The following is a 23,388-nucleotide window of genomic DNA, read 5'->3' on the forward strand; positions in this document are numbered from 1 at the left end:
AGGTTGACAATCATCCGCGTCAAGGGCGTCATCATCACCCTCGACCCCTCCACAATGAAGAGCAACTCTACGGCAAGCTCAAGTTCACCATGCCCAAGTTCTATGGAAGCAATGATCCCGAAGAGTACCTTTCATGGGCTTTGAAGGTTGACACAATCTTTCGGTTGCACAACTATGAGGAAGAGAAGAAGATCGCTATGGCATCCCTTGAGTTCCTAGACTATGTGCTCATATGGTGGGAACAAGTCCTTGAGCGTCGAGAGTCAAGAGGTGAACCACCAATCACCACATGGGATCAAATGAAGGATGTCATGTGAGCATGCTTTGTGACCACCTATCTACAACCGCGACCTCTTCAATAAACTCCAACTTCTCAAGCAAGGAACAAAGAGCGTTGAAGAACACTACAAGGAAATGGAGATTGCCATGATAAGAGCAAATGTCACGAAAGATGATGAGCAAACTATGGCCCGTTTCTTGAATGGCCTCAATCATCCCATCAAGAAGATTGCCGACTTCCAACCCTACTACAACCTCATTGAGCTAGTGCATCAAGCTACCAAAGTGGAATGTTAAGTGCAGGATGACTTCAAGTATGCCAAGTACTCTTCCAAGAGCTACGGTTTCTCCAACAACCAAGCTTCAATGACTCCAACACCTTCTACCTCAACCAAGCCATCTACAAGCAACGGTGATACGTCTCCAACGTATCTATAATTTTTGATTACTCCATGCTACTTTATTTACTGTTTTGGACTATATTGGGCTTTATTTTCCACTTTTATATTATTTTTGGGACTAACCTATTAACCGGAGGCCTAGCCCAGAATTGCTGTTTTTTTGCCTATTTCAGTATTTAGAAGAAACAGAATATAAAACGGAGTCCAAACGGAATGAAACCTTCGGGAACATGATTTTCTCACTGAACGTGATCCAGGAGACTTGGACCCTGCTCCAAGGAACAAAAGAGGTGGTCATGAGGGTGGGGGCGCCCCCCCTAGGGCGCGCCCCCTACCTCGTGGCCCCCTGCTGCTCCACCGACGTACTCCTTCCTCCTATATATACCTACGTACCCCCGACAGATCAAATACGGAGCCAAAAACCTAATTCCACCGCCGCACCTTTCTGTATCCACGAGATCCCATCTTGGGGCCTGTTCCGGAGCTCCGCCGGAGGGGGCATCTACCACGGAGGGCTTCTACATCAACACCATAGCCTCTCCGATGAAGTGTGAGTAGTTTACTTCAGACCTTTGGGTCCATAGCTAGTAGCTAGATGGCCTCTTCATCTTTTTGGATCTCAATACAATGTTCTCCCCTCTCTTGTGGAGATCTATTCGATGTAATCTTCTTTTTGCGGTGTGTTTGTTGAGACCGATGAATTGTGGGTTTATGATCCAGCTTATCTATGAATAATATTTGAATCTTCTCTGAATTCTTTTATGTATGATTGAGTTATCTTTGCAAGTCTCTTCAAATTATCCGTTTGGTTTGGCCAATTAGATTAGTAGGTCTTGCAATGGGAGAAGTGTTTAGCTTTGTGTTCGATCTTGCGGTGTCCTTACCCAGTGACAGAAAGGGTTGCAAGGCACGTATTGTATTGTTGCCATCGAGGATAACAAGATGGTTTTTTTATCATATTGCATGAATTTATCCCTCTACATCATGTCATCTTGCTTAAGGCGTTACTCTGTTTTTAACTTAATACTCTAGATGCATGCTGGATAGCGGTCGATGAGTGGAGTAATAGTAGTAGATGCAGAATTGTTTCGATCTACTTGTCTCGGACGTGATGCCTATACACATGATCATACCTAGATATACTCATAATTATGCTCAATTCTGTCAATTGCTCAACATTAATTTGTTCACCCACCGTAGAATACTTATGCTCTTGAGAGAAGCCACTAGTGAAACCTATGGCCCCCCGGGTCTATTCTCATCATATCAATCTCCATTACTTTATTACTTGCTTTGTTTTTACTTTGCCTTTTACTTTTCACTTTGCATCTCTATATCAAAAATACCAAAAATATTATCTATCATCTCTATCAGATCTCACCCCGTAAGTGACCGTGAAGGGATTGACAACCCCTAATCGCGTTGGTTGCGGGTAGCTATCGTTTTGTGTAGGTACGAGGGACTCGTGCATGATCTCCTACTGGATTGATACCTTGGTTCTCAGAAACTGAGGGAAATACTTACGCTACTTTACTGCATCATCCTCTCCTCTTCGGGGAAATCCAACGCAGTGCTCAAGAGGTAGCAAGAAGAATTTCTGGCTCCGTTGCCGGGGAGTTTGCGCAAAAGTCAACCATACCAAGTACCCATCACAATCCCTATCTCTCGCATTACATTATTTGCCTCTCGTTTTCCTCTCCCCCACTTCACCCTTGTCGTTTTATTCGCCCTCTCTGTCCCGTTTGCCTTTTTGTTTGCCGCTATGTCTGAAACTGGGGAGATTATCATTGACATGGACAATAATGATAACATGGAAAATCCTGAGGCTCCGGCCGATGAACCCCCTATCTTGCATACTAAAAAGTTTCGAATCGGCAGTGGTAACATTATTGGCAAAGGTGTTATTCAAGATTTCTTTACTTGTGCCGGTGCTTTACCTTCCATGGGTTGTTCTATTCTTCATAGAACTAGTAGTCTTGCGGATGCTATCGCTATGCTTGTAGTTGAACTTGAAAGACAATTTATGCATATGCATCCTTGCATACAAAGAATTTTTTCTAGAATTTTCTAATATTGAGCATTCTTCTGTTAAGCGTGCTGTTACTATCTTTTTGGCTCATGAGTTTATATTTATCATTAGAGAGGCCAAAGAAATCTTTGCGCACTATAGCTCACAAAATTTTGCCAAAAGAATGCTTTTAGTGATGAAATAGTTGTGCACTATGAAGGGCCGAAGGAGGAACCTATTCCTCCTGTGATTGATCTTGGGGACCTTTGTCCCACCAAATTTAGCCCATTTGATTACTTTTGCTTGCCTCAAAGAAAGCTTGCTGCCGAACATAGAGAATATGAGATGAGTTTTCAAGATCTATCTTACTATTATGGCAAAACCTAGATCTATCCTTGCTTTTATGCCTAGCTAGGGGCGTTAAACGATAGCGCTTGTTGGAGGCAACCCAATTTTATTTTTTGTTTTTGTTTTTTTCTTCTGTTTAGGAATAAATAATCCATCTAGCCTCTGGTTAGATGTGGTTTTATGTTTTAATTAGTGTTTGTGCCAAGTAGAACCTATAGGATAAGCTATGATGATAGTTGATTTGATTCTGCTAAAAAACAGAAACTTTGCGCTCACGAGAAAAAAAATCAATAAATCACAGAAACGTGCTTTTGCATTGATTCGTTTTGCTGATGATCATTCAACAAATTGTACAGTACGTCCTATTTTGGTAGAATTTGTAGAGTTCCAGAAGTTTGCATTAGTTACAGATTGCTACAGACTGTTCTGTTTTTGACAGATTCTGTTTTTCGGGTGTTGTTTGCTTATTTCAATGCATCTATGGCTAATAAATTAGTTTATAAACCATAAGGAAGTTGGAATACAGTAGGTTTAACACCAATATAAATAAATAATGAGTTAATTACAGTACCTTAAAGTAGTCTTTTGTTTTCTTTCACTAACGGAGCTCACGAGATTTCTATTGAGTTTTGTGTTGTGAAGTTTTCAAGTTTTGGGTGAATTCTTTTGATGGATTATGGAACAAGGAGTGGCAAGAGCCTAAGCTTGGGGATGCCCATGGCACCCCCAAGATAATCCAAGGACACCAAAAAGTCAAAGCTTGGGGATGCCCCGGAAGGCATCCCCTCTTTCGTCTACTTCCATCGGTAATTTACGTGGAGCTATATTTTTATTCACCACATGTTATGTGTTTTGCTTGGAGCGTCTTGTATTATTTGCGTATTTGCTTGTTAGTTTACCGCAATCATCCTTGCTGTACACACCTTTTGAGAGAGCCATACATGATCTGGAATTTGCTAGAATACTCTATGTGCTTCACTTATATCTTTTGAGCTTGATAGTTTTGCTCATAGTGCTTCACTTATACATTTTTGAGCGTGATAATTTTTGCTCTAGTGCTTCACTTAGATCTTTTAGAGCACGGTGATGGATTTGTTTTAAAGAAACTATTGATCTCTCATGCTTCACTTAGATTATTTTGAGAGTCGTTAATAGCATGATAATTTGCTTAAAGAAAATATACTTGGTATTCAAGATATGTGAAACTTTCTTTCGAGTGCATTGAATACTAAGATAAGTTTGACGCTTGATAATTGTTTTGAGATATGGAGGTGATAATATCAAAGCAATGCTAGTTGGGGTGATTATGAATTTAAAGAATGCTTGTATTGAAGTTTGTGATTCCCGTAGCATGCACGTATGGTGAACCGCTTTGTGATGAAGTTGGAGCACATTTTTATTTATTGATTGTCTTCCTTATGAGTGGTGGTCGGGGACGAGCGATGGTCTTTTCCTACCAATCTATCCCCCTAGGAGTATGCGTGTAGTGCTTTGGTTTTTGACGACTTCTAAATTTTTGCAACAAGTGCATGAGTTCTTTTGATTAATGTTGAGTCCATGGATTATACGCACTCTCACCTTTCCACTATTGCTAGCCTCTCTAATACCGCACACTTTTCGCCGGTACCATACACCTACCATATACCTTCCTCAAAACAGCCACCATACCTACCTATCATGGCATTTCCATAGCCATTCCGAGATATATTGCCATGCAACTTTCCACCGTTCCGTTCATATGACACTCATTACTTTTGTCATATTGCTTTTTGCATGAACATGTAGTTGACATTGTATTTGTGGCAAGGCCACCTTCATAATTTTCATATATGTCGCTCTTGATTCATTGCATATCCTGGTACACCACCGGAGGCATTCATATAGAGTCATATTTTGTTCTAAGTATTGAGTTGTAATTGTTGAGTTGTAAGAAAAATAGAAGTGTGATGATCATCATTATTAGAGCATTGTCCCAGTGAGGAAAGGATGATGGAGACTATGATTCCCCCATAAGTCGGGATGAGACTCTGGATGAAATATATATAAAAAGAGGCCATAAAAAAAGAGAAAAGGCCCAAATAAAATAGAAAAAATGAGAGAAAAAGAGAGAAGGGACAATGCTACTATCCTTTTACCACACTTGTGCTTCAAAGTAGCACCATGATCTTCATGATAGAGAGTCTCATATGTTGTCACTTTCATATACTAGTGAGAATTTTTCATTATTCAACTTGGCTTGTATATTCCAATGATGGGCTTCCTCAAAAGTGCCCTAGGTCTTCGTGAGCAAGCAAGTTGGATGCACACCCACTTAGTTTCCTTTGTTGAGCTTTCATATATTTATAGCTCTAGTGCATCCGTTGCATGGCAATCCCTACTCACTCACATTGATATCTATTAATGGGCATCTCCATAGCCCGTTGATACGCCTAGTTGATGTGAGACTATCTTCTCCTTTTTTGTCTTCTCCACAACCACCATTCTATTCCACCTATAGTGCTATGTCCATGGCTCATGCTCATGTATTGCGTGAAAGTTGAAAAAGTTTGAGATTACTAAAGTATGAAAAAATTGCTTGGCTTGTCATCGGGGTTGTGCATGATTAAATACTTTGTGTGATGAAGATAGAGCAACAGCCAGACTATATGATTTTGTAGGGATAACTTTCTTTAGCCATGCTATTTTGAGAAGACATGATTGCTTTGATTAGTATGCTTGAAGTATTATTATTTTTATGTCAATATGAACTTTTGTCTTGAATCTTTCAGATCCGAATATTCATACCACAATTAAGAAGATTTACATTGAAATTATGCCAAAGTATCACTCCGCATCAAAAATTCTTTTTTATCATTTACCTACTCGAGGACGAGCAGGAATTAAGCTTGGGGATGCTTGATACGTCTCCAACGTATCTATAATTTTTGATTGCTCCATGCTACTTTATTTACTGTTTTGGACTATATTGGGCTTTATTTTCCACTTCTATATTATTTTTGGGACTAACCTATTAACCGGAGGCCCAATCCAGAATTGCTGTTTTTTGCCTATTTCAGTATTTCGAAGAAACAAAATATCAAACGGAGTCCAAACGGAATGAAACCTTCGGGAATGTGATTTTCTCACCGAATGTGATCCAGGAGACTTGGACCCTGCTCCAAGGAACAAAAGAGGCGGTCATGAGTGTGCCCCCCCCTAGGGCACCCCCTACCTCGTGGGCCCCCTGTTGCTCCACCGACGTACTCCTTCCTCCTATATATACCTACGTACCCCCGACAGATCAAATACAGAGCCAAAAACCTAATTCCACCGCCGCAACTTTCTGTATCCATGAGATCCCATCTTGGGGCCTGTTCCGGAGCTCCGCCGGAGGGGGCATCTACCATGGAGGGCTTCTACATCAACACCATAGCCTCTCCGATGAAGTGTGAGTAGCTTACTTCAGACCTTCGGGTCCATAGCTAGTAGCTAGATGGCCTCTTCTCTCTTTTTGGATCTCAATACAATGTTCTCCCCCTCTCTTGTCGAGATCTATTCGATGTAATCTTCTTTTTGCGGTGTGTTTGTTGAGACCGATGAATTGTGGGTTTATGATCCAGCTTATCTATGAATAATATTTGAATCTTATCTGAATTCTTTTATGTATGATTGAGTTATCTTTGCAAGTCTCTTCGAATTATCCGTTTGGTTTGGCCAACTAGATTGGTAGTTCTTGCAATGGGAGAAGTGTTATCTTTGGGTTCGATCTTGCGGTGTCCTTACCCAGTGACAGAAAGGGTTGCAAGGCACGTATTGTATTGTTGCCATCGAGGATAAAAAGATGGGGTTTTTATCATATTACATGAATTTATCCCTCTACATCATGTCATCTTGCTTAAGGCGTTACTCTGTTTTTAACTTAATACTCTAGATGCATGCTGGATAGCGGTCGATGAGTGGAGTAATAGTAGTAGATGCAGAATCGTTTCGATCTACTTGTCTCGGACGTGATGCCTATACACATGATCATACCTAGATATACTCATAATTATGCTCAATTCTGTCAATTGCTCAACAGTAATTTGTTCACCCACCGTAGAATACTTATGCTCTTGAGAGAAGCCACTAGTGAAACATATGGCCCCCGGGTCTATTCTCATCATATCAATCTCCATTACTTTATTACTTTCTTTGTTTTTACTTTGCCTTTTACTTTTCACTTTGCATCTCTATATCAAAAATACCAAAAATATTAGCTATCATCTCTATCAGATCTCACCCTCGTAAGTGACCGTGAAGGGATTGACAACCCCTAATCATGTTGGTTGCGGGTAGCTATCGTTTTGTGTAGGTACGAGGGACTCGTGCATGATCTCCTACTGGATTGATACCTTGGTTCTCAAAAACTGAGGGAAATACTTACTCTACTTTACTGCATCATCCTCTCCTCTTCGGGGAAATCCAACGCAGTGCTCAAGAGGTAGCAAACGGCGACAAGTCGAGTTACAAGAAAACTTCGACAACCTCAAGTCGTCCTCCTACTACAAGCAACTTCAAGCCGCGAGCTTCATCATCTACTCCAACCGATGAGACCGCCAAGACAAGTTCTATCAAGTGTTTCACATGCGGTGGCCAAGGCCACAAGTCCTTTGAGTGTATGAACAAGCGCACCATGATCCTCAACGACGACGGAACCTATGACTCCATGAGTGAATAGGAAATGGAAGCCCTTGAGCAAGTTGAAAGTGCAACCTTGCTCTTAAAGATTATTTTTGATATTGATGACAAATCTACATGTAGGGGACTAACTGTGTTTGCTAAGTATATACACAGGCCGTCAGTCCTCTGGTTTTTCTAATGTGCATCATGATCACGTCATATGAGATTTTACTCAAGCAAATTATCAATGAGGAAAGGAGCAAACAAAGATGAAGCATCGTGCTCTTTTATATTTCTTGAGTAATAGGAATCCCGTACTATTAAGAGCGGATCCGAGGTGTAGGTTCAAGGCTTTCTCACATTTTGTCTCACAAGTAATTTTTCACAAAGGACCAAAATCCCTAGCAAAACCCCTTAGCCAAAACCTACCACTCCTCTTCATTTTCTCCCATCTTCTCCTAGCCGGATCATCCGGACGGCTCCCCAGATCATCCAGGCTAAACCCGGATCAATCGAACTCTGCTCCGGATCATCCGGGTAATGTGCGTCTTCATCACAGTACGCTGGTGGCGGAAGGCGGATCGTCTGGACGTTCATCCGGATCATCCGGGCTGTGCCCCGGATCGTCCGGATCCTGTCCCGGATCATTCGGGAAACCTTGCCCCTATTTTCACAGAACCCTGATGGTTGTAGCCGGATCATCTGGCCAGGCATCCGGATCATCTGGGATATGGACGAATCGTCCAGGGTGGCCTCCGGTCTGTCCGGGCTACTCGCAGCTCTGCTGCTACCATCTGTATCTGGGCCTTCAGCCAGATTATCTGGACAATGTCCAGATCATCCGGATGGTATCCCAGATCATCCGGGCTGGTCAACTTCTGTCCAAATGGCGTTATGGGACTTCCCAATAAAGCGAGCAAGGCGGTCAAATGGCTTGATGAAAGGTTTGGTGTGGCGAGAAGAGCTCTCACCACACGAAGGAGCAGGAGCCTTTCCCCTTGAGGTCTCATCACGCGGAGTCCACGTGGAGTGAATGGTGGTCTTGTTGATGGGGCAAGTGAAGACAGAGTCAATGACGGTCTGAATGAAAGGAGCATGTGGAAGAGTACGAACCTTTAGACAACTAGCCATGCGAATCTCATGCCAAAGGAAATCTGGCATGTCAATGGGACGGGCGGGAGCCTTCTGTGAGTAGTACATCGAATCAATACTGTAGGCCCGAACCATCCCACGATCCCCTTTCTTGGGAGCAATGGAGTTTAGGATACACTGAAAAAGCCACCGGTACTTGAGACGGAAGATACTGATATCATTAAGCTCCTTGCTTTGCTGCACTGTGGATAGCTAAGAGGAGGGTATGGCGAGGCAGTTACAAGCACTGATGGGCATAGCCTCAACTTGGGGTTCACCTCATGGATTCGAAAAAGAGAGGCCTCAGATCCAGGCACGCCCAAGGCAGCAGCAAACTCTTCAAAAGAGACAGTGAACTGAGAATGGTGAGTCATCCAAGTGATAGAAAACGATCCGGATGGAAGAAACACGTGGCATAGAATTGCCAAATGGCAGCCTCATTCCAATCACAGTGAAGAGATATAGCACGACGCAGCCCCATGCCCTCAATCTTCTCTAACACAGCATCGAACTTGGTTGGATTTTTCTCAATGTAATCCATTCACATAATGCTGAGGAGAGAACCCTAGATGAGCAATGACTCATTGATATATGTCCTGTTGAACCAAGGTGCAAAACCGAGGATCGGTTGCATTGGCCTGCGCGGCAAATTGGTTGACATCATTCCTTAAAGCAGCATACTCAGAGGGGTCCATGGACTGATAGTTGATAGTACGACTGCCACGGTTGGTGGGGTTGGCCATCGACAAGATGAGACCAGTAGGTGCGACAGACTGCGAGCTTGAGGCAGAAACCACTTTCTTCTTCTTTGCTTTGTTCGTGGGGCGAACCGGCACGAGCTCTTCCTCATGGAATTCGGCCTCATAGTCAGGGTCGTCCTGCCCGACATAGGATGGACGAGCATGACCCGACGCTTTCTTGAGTGGACGAGCAGCTTCCTTGGAGTCCGTCGATGCTTGGCGACGCGGTTCTGCGCACACGCATTGGAAAGAGAGGGGGCCAACTAGATGAATAACTGAACCTAGATGAGTAATAGGGGAAAGAGATGAGAGAAGCATATGAGATACCACGAGAGGGGCCCGAGGACTTCGACTTGAAGCTCCGGCCAGTACCACCACGACCGACCACCATGGTGGAGATGGGGACAGAGGGCGAGATTGGAGAAGATCCAATCGACCCCGGGGAAAACGACGCTAGGAGGGAGCAGATCGAGGCGACGACATCACGTGGTGGCGAGATCTGACCAGTTGGCTGACCGGCCAGGCAGGGCAGCCTGACGAGCAGCAGCCGGCGGCGGGGGCGAGAGGATGGGGTCGTGGGGGTGAAAACAGGGGAATAACTCTCTATGCCCACATGGCCCGATATTTTACTGGGCAGGGCAAAGACCCACCCGGATGTCTGGAAGTAGCCCCAGATGATCCTGACAGGTCCAGATGACTGGGTATGGGCCCAGATATCCGTGCAGACAGGGGAGCACAAACCGGACGTCCGGATGGACATCCTGATGATCCGGCCATCAAGAGTGCTAAGAGCCAGTTTTTTTGAAACATGTGAGAATACTGATGTTTGAAGAGTGATGGGGTGATGACGTGTATATATATATATATATAAGTAGCCTAAGACACAAACATATCACAAACCCATATAAACAACTAAAAAGAGTTGTAGGCTAAGTCACCATGTTTGAGTATACATAACTTGGGATACCAAAGATTTGAACTTTGGACCCATAATTACTACTCCATCATTTTAAAGTACTATGGACACAAAATAAGTGTCATAGTGACTTTGAGAGTGTTGGTTCTATTTATGCATTAAGTAGGGTGAGAGTACTCATGAGTTGAGTGTCTCCCCCTAAGAATATGCCTACATCAAGACAAAACATTATGAAAATGCATGCATGGGTACTAGATTTCACATAATGTTGTCAAGCTCCAAGATACCAAGTTCACGCCTAAGTTGACAAAACCTTGCTTCATCCAATGGCTTGGTGAAAATGTCTGCAAGTTGCATATATGTGCCAACATGATCTATATCAATGTCACCTTTTTCCACATGATCTCTCAAGAAATGATACCTAATATCAATGTGCTTGGTGCGGGTATGATCTTTGGGGTTCTCAGCAATATTGATGGCACTTTCATTATCACATAGAAGAGGCACATGTCTATAGGTGATACCGTAATCCTTCAAAGTTTGCCTCATCCATAGTAATTGAGTTGCACAAATGGCGGTCGCAATGTATTCAACTTCGGCGGTGGAGAGAGCAACACAATTTTGTTTCTTCGAGGACCAACTTACCAAAGAGCGACCAAGAAATTGACATGCACTAGAGGTGGACTTATGATCCACTTTGTCTCCAGCCCAATCCGCATCCCTGTACCCAATGAGATCAAACTTAGCATCCTTGGGGTACCATAGACCCAACTTTGGGGTGTGAACAAGGTATCTAAGAATATGCTTAACTGCCTTCTGATGACTTTCCCTAGGGGAAGCTTGAAATCTAGCACACATGCATACACTAAACATGATGTCTGGTCTAGATGCACAAAGATAAAGAAATGAGCCAATCATAGAGCGGTATTTAGATGAGTTGAAAGGGATACCGTTGGTGTCTTCAGTGAGTACAATTTTGGTTGGCATGGGTGTCTTACATGGACTAGCATCAGTCATGCCGAACTTCTCTAGGATATCCTTGAGGTATTTTGCTTGAGACAAGAAAATTCCTTCTTGAAATTGTTGAATTTGAAATCCGAGAAAGAACTTCAAATCCGCATTGAGTGACATTTCAATGAATGTTAGGAGAACAAAAAATGATATCATCTACATAGATTTGGCATAAGATCAAATCATACTTGTCCCTCTTAGTAAAAAGAGTGGGATCGATCACCCCTCTCACAAAGCCATCATCGAGTAAAAACTTCTTAAGATGATCATACCAAGCACGAGGTGCTTGTTTGAGCCCATACAGAGCCTTATGAAGTTTATACACATAGTCTTTGTGATCGGGATCAATGAACCTGGGTGGTTGTAACACATATACTTCTTCTTGTAGAGGACCGTTAAGGAAAGCACTCTTCACATCCATTTGATGTAATGTAAATCCATTGAAAGCAGCATAAGCAAGTAAGATGCGAATGGATTCAAGACGGGCAATGGGGGCAAAGGTCTCACCAGAGTCCAAACCTTCAACTTGTGAGTACCCTTGTGCCACTAACCTTGCCTTGTTTTGGATGATTACACCATTCTCATCTTGCTTATTCTTGAAAATCCATTTTGTTCCAATGAATTGTGTTCCGTAGTTGGCCTCTTGACTAATGACCACACTTGGTTGCGTTCAAAGTTGTTCAACTCTTCTTGCATAGCAACGAGCCAATCGTTGTCCATCAATGCATCTTGTACCTTGAGAGGTTCAACACTAGATACAAACGAGAAGTGAGCACAAAAGTTTGTCAAATGTTTGCGAGTGACTCTACCTTCCAATATGCCGGTGAGAATTTTGTCAACATCAACATGACCAGCCACTCGAGGCATGATGGAGGTTAGGGTTTCTTGAGGTTCAACTTCATGTCCATCATCCACGTCCTCAACATATGGATCATTAATGTGTGGTGGAAGATCTTGTTGTTCATATTGGATTTGTTGAGGTTCATCATCAATGATTGGACTTTCTTTGTCCTTGCCCTTGATGATGATCTTGTTCTTGAAGATTATCATGAAGAGGAACTTGATCATCTTCTTGTACTTGGACTAAGGGCATCAGTTGAACAATAGGAGTTTGTGGTGGTATGGGTGTTGAAGTAGTTTGATGATGTGTGAAACTTCCATCGTCTTCTTCATCATCATGAGGTTCTTGTTCCATTGGAAGAAGTGCACCAACACCCATGGTTAAAATATCTTGAGAGGAATCTTATTCACCTACATCACTTAGATCAACTTGCTCCCCATGGGAGCCATTAAATTCATCAAACACCACGTCACAAGTTTCTATAACACATCCATTGGATTTGTTGTAGACTCTATAGGCGTGAGAGTTTGATCCATAGCCAACAAATATGCCCTCAATTGTTTTGGATTGAAATTTTCCTAACCGTTCTCTTTTGTTGAGGATGAATCATTTGCACCCAAATACACGAAAGTACTTGAAATTTGGCTTGTTCCCAGTTAGGAGCTCATATGGAGTCTTTTACAATATAGTGCAGAGGAAGAGCCGGTTTGATGCATGGCATGCAGTGTTGACAGCTTTGGCCCAAAAACTATGTGGTGACTTGTATTCATCCAACATGGACCTTCCCATCTCTACAAGTGTACAGTTCTTCCTTTCGGCTACACCATTTTGCCGAGGAGTGTATGGAGCTAAATATTGATGCTCAATCCCTTCATCACTAAGGAATTCTTCCAAGGTATAGTTCTTGAACTCAGAGCCATTGTCACTTATTATTGCCAAGATTTCTTTGTCAAACTTGTGTTGTGCTTGCTTGGCAAAATCAATGAAGGTGATCTTCGTCTCGTCCTTGGACTTGAGGAAAAACACCCATGTATATCTTGAGTAATCATCAACAATGACAAGTCCATACTTTTTCCCACCAAGACTATCCCATGAAGGAGGCCCAAAAAGATCTACATGAAGGAGCTCTAGGGGCCTTGAAGTATACACAATGTTCTTGGGTGGGTGCTTTGATTGATGTTGCTTCCCGGCTATGCATGCACTACACACACGATCTTTCTCAAAAGAGACATTGGTTAGTCCAAGGATGTGATTCCCCTTTAAGAGATCTTGAAGATTTCTCATGCCGACATGGTCTACCCGGCGATGCCATAGCCACCCCTTATCGGCCTTGGCCATTAGACAAGTTGCATGGAATATGCTCTCTTTCGAGAAATCAACCGTGTAAAGGTTGCCATCCAACTCTCCAACAAAGGCCACTTCGAGAGTACCTCTCTTAAAGACTTTCACATGCGTTAGTCCAAAGAGTGTATCATAACCAACAGAAGCCAATTGGTGAATAGAAAGCAAATGGTATTTAAGGGATTGGACAAGCATGACATTTGAAAGAGACATGTCATTTGTGATAGCCACCTTGCCCAACCCGAGTACCTGTCCTTTTGAACCTCCACCAAACATAATGCTCATGAATGGTTGAATAGCTTCCATGAAATCGTAGAGTAATTTGCTATCTCCGTTCATAGGATTGGTACATCCACTATCAATCACCCATTTTACTCCACCGGAGAAGGCAACCTACACACAATTATGACTTGGTTAGAGGCACCCATTTTGCAATGGGACCTCTCAAGTTAGTCACAAGGATCTTAGGGACCCAAATAGCATAGAATCAGAATGCATTTCGAGGACCAACAAATTTTGCATAAACTTCTCCATCCTTAGTCTTACGAAGTACACAGGATGGAGGCATGAACTCTTTTGGCTTGTTGAGAGTGGGCATGCCCCTTGTGGCCTTCCCACTAACAACCTTACCTTTCTCCTTGTGCCCTTCTCGTACAAATGTTTCCTTTAGAGGGGTTGTGCACTTTTGAGCGAACATCTTCTTCTTGCTTGTGCTTGGGTCAAACCCGAGTCCCTCTTTGGCAAACACCTCATTGTGTTGGCTCAATACCTCATTAAGGTTCTTTTGCCCTTGAGCACATGTCATGAGACCTTTCTCGATTTGAGCCTTGAGAAAGCTATTTTCCTCAAGAATAGATGCTAGATCACTACTAGAGTTAGTAGTACAAGCATCAACATTGATAATAGGAGAAGAGTAAGCCTTGGCTAGAGTTTCAAGATAAGTAAGTTTGAGCATCTCAAAACTCTTTGTAAGAAGGGTGAGCTCTTTTTCCTTAGTCTTGAGGGACACAGATAGAAGCTCACAATCCTTAGGGAGAGAAGCATGAGACTTCACAAGCTTACTTTTATCATTCATCAAATCTTCGCACGAGTCAATAGACTTTTTCAAGGAGGCAAGATCTTTAGTATGAACATCAATGTTTGCACCAATTTTTAAGCATAGTTCATCATTTCGTGCTTCCTCATATTGGACTTTCCGCTCAAGGATTTCACATTTTTCCTTTTCCTCGGCGACGAGGGTTTCGAGTTCCTTCATGGTGATGGTGTGCTTACTCACCATCTCCATAAGCATACTAAACATAGTGAGCTTCTTTCCTTTGAGGGAGCACATGAACTTATTAAGTTTAGCAAGCATAGGATCATCTAGATCATCATCCTCATAACTATCCTCCGCATCAAGATACTCATCACACTAAAAATACACTTCCGTGATGATACATGTTTGTCACAGTAGGTCGCGTTTTTTGTCATGCATGTACATCCATAATGATTTTATGACAGAATCAAGATAGTCATACTTGTGCTATCGTAGAAGTGCTCCATGACATTACCAAAATTATCATCACGGAAGTGTCCACTTCCATGACGATAAATCGCGCGTCACAGAAGTGCTTTCGTCAAGGGTGACTGACACGTGGCATCCACCATAACAGAACATCGTTAAGCTATCGGGTCAGGTTTTGGATCCGATAACCCGTTAACAGCCCCGACCAATGGGGATTTTCCACGTTTAAAATCATCATTCGCTTGAGGAAACACGTGTCGGCTCATCGTTGGGACAGATGTCATCCACTCATTGGACCGAAGGCGCCTATGATACGACGACACGTGGCACGGCCCAACAGAGGCCCATTTCTATGAAAAGGTCGGCCCGTTTGACTTGGTCAAAAGGTGGCGGGCCGGCCCACGGAAAGCCTGTTAACGGCCTGGTCGCATATAGCCCATTTACAACCCACTAACCCAGGGCCCGTTACGACCTCTCCGAATTAGGCCTAGTAGCGTCATCTGGCCCGTCCAATATGATTCCAGCCCATTTTAACTTCCGGCCCATGTGTGGCCCATGACTTCTTTCAGCCCATATGAGGCCCTTTGTAACTCTTGGCCCATTAACGGCCCATGGTGAAACTGGCCCATAATGAACAGTGTATCACTTTATACCCATTAATGGCCCGTTATTCCATTGGGCCGTTTCCAGCCCAAGTTATCTTTCGGCCTTCTCAGGGCCCATTGATTCTTGGGCTCATCTGCAGCATTCGGTTACATGCGGCCCGTTACTGTCATTTTCTGCTTGTGGGCCAAATTCAGCCCGTCGTTACAGTCGGCCCGTTTGTGGACCGTTAATACATTGGGCCATTTTCATGTCAAAAAAACCCGTTGGGCTTTTTTCATAGAGTTATCAAATACGGCCTATTAACGGCCCGTTATGGTCCACGAATAGTACGACCCATGATTGGCAAAATGATGATACGCCCCGTAGAAGGCCCATGGATCCTACGGCCCGTATGAGGCCCATGGATCGTGCGGCTCGTAGAAGGCCCATGGATCGTACGACCCGTAGAAGGCCCATGGACCCTATGGCCCATAGAAGGCCCATGAATCCTAAGGCCCATATAGAAGGCCAATGGATCCTATGACCCTTATAGAAGGCCAATGGATCCTACGGCCGGAAGAAGGCCCATGGATCATACGGCCTGCAGGAGGCCCATGGTTACAACAGTCCGTGTGTTGCCATGATTATTTTGGCCTAGTTACCAAAAATAGGCTATTGTGGCCACTAGAAAAGCACAGAAAAAGAACTGCAGTGAATACAAGCAAACAACTAAACAAGACAATAAGAAACAAATAAGCAAGCAATTAACGCTAGCCTATTACCGCTATTACACATATTAGATCCACTGGGCATCAAAGTTCACCACTAGTGCAAATATAGGGAACAAAGCCGCATATTACATACACTGGCCGTCAAAATTGGCCACCAGTGGAAATAAACACGGCAGCAAAACAAGAGCATAACTGAAACAACTTCAGAAGAGCTCAAGAAATGTTATCCTGGGTATCCACTATGCTGGCAATAAGCTTAGCAAGCTTATTAGCTTTGTCCTGTTTGGCGCTAAAATCCTCCAACGCTTGCTGTTGCACCAGAAAGTATGCATCTGAATGCTCCAGGGACTTCCGCAGTCCTTCCACTTCTTGTCGCAGCACAGCTGATCGATGTCTTTCAGCTTGTAGTTGAGACTCAAGAAACTGAACTGATTCAGACAGTGAGTTTGAATAGCTTCTGCAAGCGGTAGTGGCCAGTAACTCGAACACTAAACCAAGACAGGACTTTGGGGTTGTCTCGCTGTCTTCAAGATAGTCTTCCTTAGCTGTTTTATCAGCTTTGTTGGAGACCAACAAGGATGTGTCACTATCCTGAACCTTATCTGCATTACTTCCTTTACCATTGCTTATAAGGCACTCTTCCCCAAGATTCTGTCAGCATTCTAAAAGAAGAAACAAGCAGACACATAACAAGTTAGCATGTACTATTATATGAAACTCATTTCGGTGAACCAGTTCATTAGTAAGGTGGACAGGATTAAACTACCAAGTCTTCTATTGCCAAGTACTAGTACATAATAAAAGCATCAAACAAATATATATCTATGTCCTATGGTCACTGCATTGTCTTGCCAAATAAAAATAGAGACATGGTTCAAATCATATCAGTTCAAGACAAAGCAGCAGTGAAAGAATACAAAGCGTGGGAAACTACACGGCACAACAAGATTCCAGATGGGTACCACGGGTCTACATGTACAACAACACTATTGGCTCTATTGTGATGCTAGTAATGTGCATGATATGAAAGTCAACTATATACACAATTGAAATTGAAATCAACAGAGCTATTGATAAGAGCAAACCTGTTAAAGAAACATGCGTGAACATACCTGCTGTGCCATTGGAGTTTCGATTGGATCCTTCAATTTAAAAATAAGTTTGTATGAGTAAATACAATGATACAAGAGCAAAGCAATCATAGTTAAAAAAGGCGCGCCTAAGCGAGCGCTTAAGCGCGCCTAGGCTCTAGGCGTTGGCAAAACACATTGCTCGTAACTACGCTTAATCTATGCATAAATGCGCATAAGCATGCACTTTGGTCAGTAAAGCGCAAGGCGGTGGCAAAACGCACAATTAACGCCTAGCGCTTTTTTGAACTATGATAGCAACCTAGCTTAATGGGTTTAAAGAAAGCACTGCCAGGGAGACAACCCGGAAGTTTTAGAGATTCATTTATTCCTGTTGAGTGCTTTTATATAGTTTAAAAACAAAAAAATAAAGATGGGAACACAAAAACTTTTCAAAAAGAAAAGTGAAAGTGAGAGAGACAAGTATTGTTGAAGTGGGGGAGCTCCTTGAACTTTGTTCATGCTCACGGAAACTTTGTGAATCTTAATTACAGAAACTTTTCATAAAAAATAATTATCCCCTTGTACAATTCCATTGTATTATAAAAATAATGTGCCAAGGTTTGCCTTTAGGATGTTTACAATGCTTGTTGGTTTGTACGGTGCAGGACAGAAACTTTGGCTGTAGTGTGCGATTTTACATTTTTATCTGGTATGTCAACTGGTTCTGATTCCTTTTGCACTGTCTTGCTATACAACTTGTTTATTTTTCCTAATTTTGGTAGAATTTTTGGGGTACCAGAAGTATGGTGTATGTTCAGATTGCTACAGACTGTTCTGTTTTTGACAGATTCTGTTTTTGATGCATAGTTTGCTTGTTTTGATGAATCTATCAATTTATATCAGTGGATTAAGCCATGGAAAAGATATATTACATTAGAAACATTGCAAAAACAAAATATTAATTGTTTGCTACAGTACTTAGAGTGATGATTTGCTTTATTATACTAACGGATCTTACCGAGTTTTCTGTTGAAGTTTTGTGTGGATGTAGTGTCTAATCGAGGATGTCTCGATATGAGAAAAAGGAAGAGAGGAAAGAGCTCAAGCTTGGGGATGCCCAAGGCACCCCAAGTAAATATTCAAGGAGACTCAAGCGTCTAAGCTTGGGGATGCCCCGGAAGGCATCCCCTCTTTCTTCAACAAGTATCGGTATGTTTTCGAATTCGTTTCGTTCGTGCATTATGTGCAAGTCTTGGAGCGTCTTTTGCATTTAGTTTTCATTTTTCTTTTATGCACCATGCTGGTATGAGATAGTCCTTGGTTTATTTATAGAATGCTCATTGCACTTCACTTAAATCTTTTGAGTATGGCTTTATAGAATGCTTCATGTGCTTCACTTATATCATTTGAAGTCTGGATTGCCTGTTTCTCTTCATATAGAAAACCGCCATTTGTAGAATGCTCTTTTGCTTCACTTATATTTGTTAGAGCGTGGGAATATCTTTTGTAGAAAGAATTAAACTCTCTTGCTTCACTCATATCAATTTAGAGAGATGACAGGAATTGGTCATTCACATGGTTAGTCATAAAATCCTACATAAAATTGGTAGATCACTGAATATGATATGTTTGATTCCTTGCAATAGTTTTGCGATATAAAGGTGGTGATATTAGAGTCGTGCTAGTTGAGTAATTGTGAAATTGAGAAATACTTGTGTTGAGGTTTGCAAGTCCCGTAGCATGCATGTATGGTGAACCGTTATGTAACGAAGTTGGAGCATGAGGTGTTTTTTGAGTGTCTTCCTTATGAGTGGCAGTCGGGGACGAGCGATGGACTTTGTCCTACCAATCTATCCCTCTTGGGGCATGCGTAGTAGTACTTTGCTTCGAGGGCTAAGTAGATTTTTGCAATAAGTATATGAGTTCTTTATGACTAATGTGAGTCCATAGATATACGCACACTCATCCTTCCACTTTGCTAGTTTCTATTTTACCGCGCAACTTTCGCCGGTAGCATAAACCCATTATTTACCCTCCTCAAAACAGCCACCATACCTACCTATATGGCATTTCCATAGCCATTCCGAGATATATTGCCATGCAACTTTTCACCGTTCCGTTTATTATGACACGTTTCATCATTGTCATATTGCTCTTTGCATGATCATGTAGTTGACATCGTATTTGTGGCAAGGCCACCTTCATAATTTTCATACATGTCACTCTTGATTCCTTGCATATCCCGGTACACCGCCGGAGGCATTCATATAGAGTCATATTTTGTTCTAGCTTTGAGTTGTAATTCTTGAGTTGTAAATCCATAAAAGTGTGATGATCTTCATTATTATAGCATTGTCCCAGTGAGGAAAGGATGATGAAGACTATCCCCCACAAGTCGGGATGGGACTTCGGACTTTATAAAAATAAAAGAGGCCAAAGAAGCCCACAAAAAAAGAAAAAAAAAGAGAAAGAAATAAAAAGAAACAGAAAAAAAGAAAAGAAAAAAATGAGAGAAAAAGAGGGAAGGGGCAATGTTACTATCCTTTTACCACACTTGTGCTTCAAAATAGCACCGTGATCTTCATGATAGAGAGTCTCCTATGTTGTCAGCTTCATATACTAGTAGGAATTTTTCATTATAGAACTTGGCTTGTATATTCCAATGATGGACTTACTCAAAATGCCCTAGGTCTTTGTGAGCAAGCAAGTTGGATGCACACCCACTTAGTTTCTTTTGTTGAGATTTCATATATTTATAGCTCTAGTGCATCCGTTGCATGGCATCCCTACTCACTCACATTGATATCTATTGATGGGCATCTCCATAGCCCGTTGATACGCCTAGTTGATGTGAGACTATCTTCTCCCACTTTTTGTCCTCAAAACCACCACATTAGACCACCATTGTGCTATGTCCATGGCTTGCGCTCATGTATTGCGTAAGAGTTGAAAAAGCTGAAGCGCGTTAAAAAGTATGAACCAATTGCTCGGCTCGTCATCGGGGCTGTGCATGATGGGAGCATTTTGTGTGACGAATATGGAGCATATCCAGACTATATGATTTTGTAGGGATGAGCTTTCTTTGGCTAGGTTATTTCGATAAGACATAATTGCTTGGTTGGTATGCTTGAGGTATTATTGTTTTTATGTCAAATGACAGACTATTGCTTTGAATCACTCGTGTCTTAATATTCATGCCATGATTAGACATATGATCAAGATTATGCTAGGTAGCATTCCACATCAAAAATTATCTTTTTATCATTTACCTACTCGAGGACGAGCAGGAATTAAGCTTGGGGATGCTGATACGTCTCCGTCGTATCTATAATTTTTGATTGCTCCATGCCAATATTATTCAACTTTTATATACTTTTGGCAACTTTTTATACTATTTTTTGGACTAACATATTGGTCCAGTGCCCAGTGCAAGTTCCTGTGTGTTGCATGTTTTTTGTTTCGCAGAAATCCAATATCAAATGGAGTCCAAACGGGATAAAAATGGACGGAGATTTTTTTGGAATATTTATGATTTTTGGGAAGTAAAATCAACGCGAAACGGTGTCCGGGGTGGCCACGAGACAGGGGGGCGCGCCCTCCCCCCATGGGCGCGGCCTGGGCTCTCGTAGGCCGCCCGTAAGGCGGTTGATGCTCTTCTTTTGGCGCAAGAAAGCTAATTTTATGAGAAAGATCTGTGCAAAAGATTCACCCCAATCGGAGTTATGGATCTCCAGATATAAAGGAAACAGTGAAGGGGTAGAATAAGAGAATGCAGAAACAGAGAGATAGATCCAATCTCGGAGGGGCTCTCGGCCCTCCCACACCATGGGAGCCAAGGACCATAGGGGAAACCCTTCTCCTATCTAGGGAGGAGGTCAAGGAATAAGAAGAAGAAGGGGTTCTCTCACCCCCTTGCTTCAGGTGGCGCCGGAACGCCGCCGGGGGCCATCATCATCACCGTGATCTTCACCAACACTGCCTTCATCTTCACCAACATCTCCATCACCTTCCCCCCTCTATCTACAACGGTCCACTCTCCCGCAACCCGCTGTAACCTCTACTTGAACATGGTGCTTTATGCTTCATATTATTTTCCAATGACGTGTTGCCATCCTATGATGTCTGAGTAGATTTTCGTTGTCCTATTGGTGGTTGATGAATTTCTATGATTGATTTAATTTGCTTGTGGTTATGTTGCTCTACTTTGGTGCCCATCATATGAGCTCGCGCGTGGATCACGCCATAGGGTTAGTTGTATGTTGATAGGACTATGTATTGGAGGGCTAGAGTGATAGAAGCGTCAACCTAGCATAGAAATTGATGCATACGGGATTGAAGGGGGACCAATATATCTTAATGCTATGGTTGGGTTTTACCTTAATGAACGTTAGTAGTTGCGGATGCTTGCTAATAGTTCCAATCATAAGTGCATAGAATTTCTAGTCAGGGATGACATGCTAGCAGTGGCCTCTCCCACATAAAACTTGCTATCGGTCTAGTAACGTAGTCAATTGCTTAGGGAAAATTTCACAACTCCTATCACCACTTTTCCACACTCGCTATATTTACTTTATTGCATCTTTATCTAAACAGCCCCTACCTTTTATTTACGTGTTCTTTATTATCTTGCAAACCTATACTATCACACCTACAAAGTACTTCTAGTTTCATACTTGTTCTAGGTAAAGCGAACGTCAAGCGTGCATAGAGTCGTATCTGTGGCCGATAGGACTTGAGAGAGTATTTGTTCTACCTGTAGCTCCTCGTTGGGTTCGACACTCTTACTTATCGAAAGAGGCTACAACTATCCCCTACACTTGTGGGTTATCAGCCATCTGTCTTATCGGGACTAAGAACAACTACCAACCGGCCGACTTACCGAACTCCTTTATTCATTGTGGATGGGGCTGAAGCTATGCTTCCGAGTGACTTGCTACAGAACGCCCCTCGAGTGGAACTCTTCTCAGAAGCTGAAATAGAACAGGCACGCCAAGATGCAATTGATCTGTTGGAGAAGGAACGTGAGATGGCTCTGATCCGGTCGACCATCTATCAACAAGACACGCGTCGATTCCATGCCCGTAATGTCAGAGGTCGAGCATTCCAAGAAGGAGATCTTGTGCTCCGAGTGCATCAGAAACGACCTCACAAGCTCGCTCTGGCCTGCGAAGGTCCCTTCATCGTCACCAAGGTGCTCCACAATGGGGCATATCACCTCTACTACGTAGCCAAGAAAGAAGATGAGCCACACTCGTGGAATGCGTAGCTGCTCCACCATCTCTATACCTAAAACACTCGGATCGACGAGTTGTAATAAGAATCCTTCAGTTTGCTTATCAAAGACAAGATTTTTGCAGTATCTTAATGATTATTATCCCATAAACACATGTGTTCAAATCCCCTAGTGGGTGGCTTAGCCGTGAACCTGATTCGCCTAAGTTTCAAAACCACTCCGAGTAAAGAGCAACCCTCTCACTCGGGGGATTAGCCGCGAACCCGATTCGCCTAAGTTCCAAAACCACTCCGAGTGAAGAGCAACCCTCTCACTCGGGGGCTTAGCCATGAACCCGATTCGCCTAAGTTTCAAAACCACTCCGAGTGGAGAGCAATCCTCCCACTCGGGGGCTTAGCTGCGACCCCGTACTCGCGTAAGTTAAAAAACCACTCCGAATGGAGAGCAATCCTCCCACTCGGGGGTTTAGCTGTGACCCCGTACTCGCCTAAGTTTCAAAACCACTCCGAGTGGAGAGCAATCGTCCCACTCGGGGGCTTAGCTGCGACCCCGTGCTCGCTTAAGTTAAAAAAACCACTTCGAGTGGAGAGCAATCCTCCCACTCGGGG

Source organism: Triticum dicoccoides, chromosome 1B (assembly GCF_002162155.2).
Source record: "Triticum dicoccoides isolate Atlit2015 ecotype Zavitan chromosome 1B, WEW_v2.0, whole genome shotgun sequence".
NCBI lineage: Eukaryota > Viridiplantae > Streptophyta > Magnoliopsida > Poales > Poaceae > Triticum > Triticum dicoccoides.